Raw genomic sequence first — 7,685 nt, 5'->3', positions numbered from 1 at the left:
AGCAGCCCAGCTGCCTCAGAAAGAATAATGGCATGCTAGCATATGTTACACAGGCGTGGCCTTCAACACACACACACACACACACACACACACACACACACACGCACGCACACACACACAGAAACATATAGTTCCCTGGAGTCCTTGCATATTTTTGACAGTGTTTAAGTTTTGGGTCTGTTGTAGCTGTTCCAACTATTTTCCTGTGAGGAAGCTGGGACATTGTGTAAGAGGGAGCACACACTGACGATATTTTCTTTTATCCTGTGGACTTCCCTGGTCTCAGTAGGCTTGGCCTTGACTCGCCGGGTTTATTTACAGTGAGAACGTAAACCTCCTGTCATTGTTTGTGTTTTGTTGGAAGACACAACGAATGTTTGAGCCAGAGACACACTGGGGCATCCTTGCCTCCCTCAGGCGTGTGAGCGTGTGTATGTGTGTGTCTCTTTGCCCTACACCTCCCTGGGTTGTCCTCATTGTTTGTGTTTCCTGAGATAGGGGTTTGTGTGCATATGTCTCTCTGACTGTGATTTGTACAGTGTCATGAGTTCATGTCCTTACAGTCATGCTACTTCAGCACTCATAGTTCAAGCAAACATCACGCTCTTCCTGTCGTTAGTGTTTGCTCTCTGCCCTGGATACCAACAGCCAGCTATTAACATGTATTCCTTTGTGTGTTTCTACATCCATGATTTTATGTCGTGAGCTATGATCAAATCAACTTTAGACTAACTTCTGCTTAGACGTTCGTTTACAGTTTTACCGTATGATGAATTTTGACATGTTTGGGGTAAAAAGGTTTTTAAAACCCCTAATTGACACAGAAGATAAGAATATATTGTATTGCATTGCTAAAAAGTTTAAGTACAAAGACAGACAACTTCACTGGTCCTTCCCCCCCTCCGTGGCTGTAATGTATTATTAAGGATATGTCCCTTTAGACTGTACATAATTCATTGCCCACCAGGCTATAGGCCAAGTAGAGTGTGGCTATAGGCCAAGGAGCATTGCGGCTACTCAATCAGTTCCGGAAACACGATTTGTAAAGTGCATATGTGCAAATGCATTTACTTCCTGTATAAAGTATGTCAAAACAATTTACGGCAGTTTCGGGTATTTATAATGTTGACACGACCCAATCTGTACCTGAATAGCTCTTTACTATTGATTCTCTTGATATATTTGACCAAAAAAGAGTGTTTATATCAATTGAATATTGAATCCAACAGTTGGGGTTGCACAAGGCAGTGCACTCTTAGTGCCGGTCCCAAACCCGGATAAATGGGGAGGGTTGCGTTAGGAAGGGCATCCAGAGTAAAACATGTGCCAAATCAAATACAAGTGTTCTGAGGGAAGAGTACAGTAAGAGTGTAGTGGAGGTGAAGAGAGTTTCTGATAGGGTGATTAACGTGAAGCTGGAAGTTGAAAGGGGCAATTATAAATGAATTAATATTTAATTAAATTGGCACAAATTAAACTGATTAAATCAAATGTAATAAATGAAAAAATTCAATACAATTGTACCTCATTTGGGGTACTGTGGATGTGTGTGTGTTTGTTTTTTACATTTAATATTTAATTTTCTAAAGATATGTTCGACTTCACTGTTTTTATTTCAGCATACTTTAACAAACGACTTCATTTAAGAAACAAACAAGATATTTATTCATTCATTTAATTTATTTATTTATTTAAATTATTTATTCATAAATTAATTCATTACCTCCATTCTTCGTTCTTTCACTTCTTACCTCAGTCATCTGTCCCTCCCTCAGTCCTTCACTCACTTACTCATTCATCTACTGGATGCTCTATCCGCCATTTGAAAGTTGATTAACAGTGGTCCTGAAGAAACATCCTCTCGTTTGGTCCATCTGATGATACACAAATACATGATAATTAGTAACAACAGGAATTACAAACAAATATCCAATATATCAATATTTTAAAATAAACAGAGTTTATCAAAAACTATTACTTTTTAATCTGTAGACCTCTGGCAGATGTGGGTGTCGCTGGAAGAGGAGGAAGTAGGGACTGTGTCTATTGGAGTTTTGATTTCATAGGAAGCTTCCCATCAACTATTACATTTGTGTTAAAGGGAAAAACCCCACACTTGACATTAAATATTGAATAAATTCACCAATACAGTTTTACCATTGACAACTAGCTAAAAATATTATAAATGTGTTAAGACAAAACCTGCTTCAACAGCAGGAAGTTGGAGATCCCAGTCGTTAAGGTGTTCATTCACAAACTTCCTGAGAGTTCGCTTGATATTCTGATTGTTTCTTTCATCCTGTAATAATCAATGTATTTATAAAGTTGATAAGCATAAGACAACAAGAGATATATGTTGAGACTAGAGTAGAGGAAAAAAAACATCATTAAACCCTTACAAAACTTCACCTTGGAAACAACCTCCTTCCCTTGGTCTCCCATGATTTTCCTACCCATGTCGAACAGGTACAACTTTGTGGTTATTATTGCAGACACCTTAGCTGCTGTCTTAGATTGCATGGTCATGGTAAGGACATACTTGTTGCTGTTTCTTGCAGTGGTCCAATCAAATCCAACCCAAGCACCTTACAAGCTTCTTTTACCTGCATGGCACAGAATTAGCATCAGCCAAATGCTGGCCAAATGTTCAATAACCAAATTCCAAAAATCCTTCAAACTGTAGAGCATTTCTCTAGGGCAGCCGGTTTAAAACTAAATCTTCAAAAAAATGCGACTCACTACTAATTTAATAATTAATAAATAAAAAAAGCTTCCTGATATCAGTGTTACCTCAATAGGATTTTACTTGCACTACATTAGAGAAGGAAGTTTGGTCCAAAACTATGAAGAAGGAGGCCTAAAAGCCATCGACACTAAATGTATTATTGCTGGTAAGTTTGGGGCTTGTTAGTTTCATCAGTTCGCTACCTACTGGAAGATGGGCACAACAGTCTTGATGGGGTCATTCAACTGGCAGTGGTAACAAGATCTGACCAAAAAAGTAGTACATTACCCATTCTTTCACATCCTGGATAATTGTAGGCCAATAGTAGCCAGCAATAACTCAGTGATTTCCAGTCCCATTGTGGGACACTGTGATTTCCACTGTGCCACTGTGATTTCCAGTCCCATTGTTAATATGAAACTCCGAAAAGAACAGATCTCTTCTCTTCCTCTGACAGGACAACTAGCCGCATGTACTGCCGACGTAGAAGAGTCTGGTATCTGATTTAATACAGAAATAAAAAGGAAAAAGTTAGAAAATGTTGCAATTTAAGATTGAACTATATTATAGTCACTTGTATATTAACACCCAGATAGGGTTGCTGAACAAGGACAGTTAAAGTAGCTTGATAATTGTAAACACATCTTGTAAACAAATTGTGAATTAAGCACAAGATCCAGGTTGTACCAGGCAACCAGTTCTCTTTTATCATTCTAAAATATACTTATACTCATAAGTTACCTTTGATGATTAAATTTGTAGACGCGCCTTCCGACGATGTGCAGAATTATCAGGAATTTTTCCTTTTAAGAGAAATTCTTGAAGTTGGAGATAAAACGCAAAAAAAATCTAATATAGCTAGACAGTCGTAAAACTTTTATTTTATTTTATTTTTGCACATGCGCAGAACAAATCGCTTTTCCTTTACGTACGTCTTGCATGTGTAAAATAGGAGAATAGTGCCACCTATTGCTAACAATGGGAACTTCTTCTCTTTTTGGCTGATGACAACCATTTTTATGAAAAACAATAACCAAGTTAGAACGTAATCTTAAAAAAAAAAAGAAAAAAAGAAAAAGCGAATTATTACCGAAGCGAATTATATAATTCATAATTTCCAAAAAAATCAACTTTTTACAATTCTCATATAAAAGATACGGATAAATACCAAGGTGTGCACATTATGAACGATAATATTTCACTTAATAATCTTAACATCTGGAATAAGGTAGGCAAGTGTAAATCATATTTGAATTTGTGCTCTCAAATAAATATTTTTATTATTTGCCAAATGTTTCTCCCCCCCAAATAAATGTAATATATTTCCAGACTTATCTAACCTTCCGAGTCAATTTCATTTCCAAAGAATGCAATAAAAGCTATAAACTAAGATAAGTATGTTTGAAAAGGAAAAACCCACTACATCACAGAAGGAACTTTGGTCAACAACTATGAAGAAGGAGGCCTAAAAGCCATTGACAGTGAATGCATTAATGTAACTATCAAAACAATTTGGCTAAGCTCATTTTTAAAATAATTAAAATACTTTTTAAAATTTCATATCCCTAGTCAAATCTTTATGAAAATCGGTGCCATCAATCTTCTCCTTAGATGTGATTTTGACCTTAAAAAAATAAACTCCGTTATCAGTGTTACAGTGCCCAACCCAGCCATTAGGGGGGCACAAGCCAGTGTACTCTTAGTGCCGGTCCCAAGCCCGGGTAAATGGGGAGGGTTGCGTTAGGAAGGGCATCCAGCGTAAAACATGTGCCAAATCAAATATGCGGATCACAAATGAGAATTTCATACCGGATCGGTCGAGGCCCGGGTTAACAACGACCGCCACAGGTATCGTTAGCCGACAGGGTACCGGTGGAAATTGGGCTACTGTTGGCCGAAGGAGGAGAAGGAGAGGAGGAAGGCGTCTACAGAGACGGCAGGAAAAGGAGCAGTGTAGGAGAGTAGAGGTTCGGGTTGGTACTTTAAATGTTGGTACTATGACGGGTAAAGGGAGAGAGATAGCTGATATGATGGAGAGGAGAAAGGTAGATGTGTTGTGTGTTCAGGAGACCAAGTGGAAAGGGAGTAAGGCCAGGAACATTGGAGGTGGGTTTAAACTGTTTTATCATGGTGTGGATGGGAAGAGAAATGGTGTAGGAGTGATTCTGAAGGAAGAGTACAGTAAGAGTGTAGTGGAGGTGAAGAGAGTTTCTGATAGGGTGATGATCGTGAAGGTGGAAGTTGAAGGGATGATGATAAATGTCATCAGTGCCTATGCTCCACAAGTTGGCTGTGAGATGGAGGAGAAAAAAAGATTCTGGAGTGAATTAGATGAAGTGGTAGATGGTGTACCTAGGAAAGAACGATTGGTGATTGGGGCAGACTTTAATGGGCATGTAGGTGAAGGGAACAGAGGTGATGAGGAGGTGATGGGTAGGTATGGTTTTAAGGAGAGGAATGTGGAAGGGCAGATGGTGGTAGATTTTGCTAAAAGGATGGAAATGGCAGTGGTGAACACGTATTTTAAGAAGAAGGAGGATCATAGGGTGACGTATAAGAGTGGAGGAAGGTGCACACAGGTGGATTATCTTCTGTGTAGGAGATGCAACCTGAAGGAGATTGGAGACTGTAAGGTGTTGGCGGGGGACAGTGTAGCTAGACAGCATCGGATGGTGGTCTGTAGGATGGTTTTGGAGGCGAAGAAGAAGAGGAGGAAAGTAAGGTTTGAAAGAAGAATAAGATGGTGGAAACTGAAGGAGGAAGAGTGTAGTGTGAGGTTCAGGGAAGAGGTCAGACAGGGGCTTGGTGGTGGTGAAGAGGTGCTGGATGATTGGGCAACTACTGCAGGAGTGATGAGGGAGGCAGATAGAAAAGTACTTGGTGTGACATCTGGAAATAGAAAGCAAGACAAGGAGACGTGGTGGTGGAATGAGGAAGTGCAGGAGAGCATTAGGGGAAAGAGGTTGGCAAAACAGAAGTGGGATCGACAGAGTGATGAGAAAAGTAGGCAGGAGTACAAGGAGATGCGGCAGCAGGTTAAAAGGGATGTGGCGAAAGCCAAGGAAAAGGCATATGAGGAACTGTATAAGAGGTTGGACACTAAGGAAGGAGAAAAGGATTTATACCGATTGGCCAAGCAGAGGGACCGAGCTGGGAAGGATGTACTGCAAGTTAGAGCATAAAGGATGGAGAGGGAAATGTGTTGACTAGTGAGAAGAGTGTGTTGGGAAGATGGAGGGAGTATTTTGAGCAGCTGATGAATGAGGAAAATCAGAGAGAGAGAAGGTTGGATGGTGTGGAGATGGTGAAGCAGGATGTAGATAGGATTAGTAAGGAGGAAGTGAGAGCAGCGATTAAGAGGATGAAGAATGGAAAGTCGGTTGGACCAGATGACATACCGGTAGAAGCGTGGAGATGTTTAGGAGAGATGGCAGTGGAGTTTTTAACCAGATTGTTTAACAGGATTCTGGAAGGGGAGAGGATGCCTGAGGAATGGAGAAGGAGTGTGCTGGTGCCGATCTTTAAGCATAAGGGAGATGTGCAGACCTGCAGTAACTACAGGGGAATTAAGTTGATCAGTCACACCATGAAGTTATGGGAAAGAGTAGTGGAAGCCAGGCTGAGAGAAGAGGTGACCATCTGTGAGCAACAGTATGGTTTCATGCCGAGGAAGAGCACCACAGATGCCTTATTTGCTTTGAGGATGTTGATGGAGAAGTATAGAGAAGGACAGAAGGAGCTGCATTGTGTATTTGTGGATTTAGAGAAAGCGTACGACAGGGTGCCGAGAGAGGAGTTGTGGTATTGTATGAGGAAGTCAGGTGTGTCAGAGAAGTATGTGAGGGTGGTGCAGGACATGTATGAGGACAGTGTGACGGCAGTAAAGTGTGCAGTAGGTACGACAGACTGGTTCAGGGTGAAGGTTGGACTGCATCAAGGATCGGCCCTGAGCCCTTTCCTGTTTGCAGTGGTGATGGACAGGTTGACAGACGAGGTCAGACAGGAGTCTCCCTGGACTATGATGTTTGCAGATGATATTGTGATTTGTGGTGAGAGTAGAGAGCAGGTTGAGAAAAGCCTGGAGAGGTGGAGATATGCGCTGGAGAGAAGGGGAATGAAAGTCAGTAGGAGTAAGACAGAGTACATGTGTGTGAATGAGAGGGAGGGCAGTGGAGTGATGCGGTTGCAGGGAGAAGAGGTGGAGAAGGTGGAGGAGTTCAGGTACCTGGGGTCAACAGTGCAAAGTAATGGAGAGTGTGTTAGGGAAGTAAAGAAAAGAGTGCAGGCAGGGTGGAGTGGGTGGAGAAGAGTGACAGGAGTGATTTGTGATAGAAGAGTATCTGCAAGAATGAAAGGGAAAGTTTATAGGACTGTGGTGAGACCTGCGATGTTGTATGGATTAGAGACAGTGGCATTGAGTAAAAGACAGGAGGTGGAGCTGGAGGTAGCAGAGCTGAAGATGTTGAGGTTTTCGTTGGGAGTGACGAGGATGGACAAGATTAGAAATGAGTTTATTAGAGGGACAGCCCATGTAGGATGTTTTGGTGACAAGGTGAGGGAGGCGAGATTGAGATGGTTTGGACATGTGCAGAGAAGGGACATGAATTATATTGGTAGAAAAATGCTGAAGATGGAGCCACCAGGTAGGAGGAAAAGAGGAAGGCCAAGGAGGAGGTTCATGGATGTGGTGAGGGAAGACATGCAGGTAGTTGGTGTAAAAGAGGCAGATATAGAGGACAGGGTGGTATGGAGACGGATGATCCGCTGTGGCGACCCCTAATGGGAGCAGCCGAAAGAAGAAGAAGAAGAAGATCAGTGTTACAGTGCCCACTTGTGGAGTATAAGCACTGATGACATTTATACTCACAACTTACAACCACACACTCATACTTCAACTTCCAGCTTCACGATCATCACCCTATCAGAAACTCTCTTCACCTCCACTACACTCTTACTGTAC

The 7,685-nt window shown here is 41.4% G+C and overlaps 1 long non-coding RNA gene across 1 annotated transcript; it reads right to left on the bottom strand.

Annotated features, from left to right (window-relative positions):
• Positions 1–1,651: 1,651 nt before the first annotated feature.
• LOC310718337 lies at positions 1,652–3,202 on the bottom strand. The gene is made up of 4 exons (XR_014531113.1): positions 3,014–3,202; positions 2,410–2,603; positions 1,979–2,299; positions 1,652–1,874 (listed from the first exon to the last, which is right to left on the bottom strand). It is a non-coding gene; the product is annotated as an uncharacterized lncRNA (long non-coding RNA).
• Positions 3,203–7,685: the final 4,483 nt, after the last annotated feature.

This window comes from Silurus aristotelis (assembly GCF_946808225.1).
Source record: "Silurus aristotelis genome assembly, chromosome: 2".
Classification (NCBI taxonomy): Eukaryota; Metazoa; Chordata; class Actinopteri; order Siluriformes; family Siluridae; genus Silurus; species Silurus aristotelis.
This window is presented reverse-complemented; position numbering and strand designations above follow the sequence as displayed.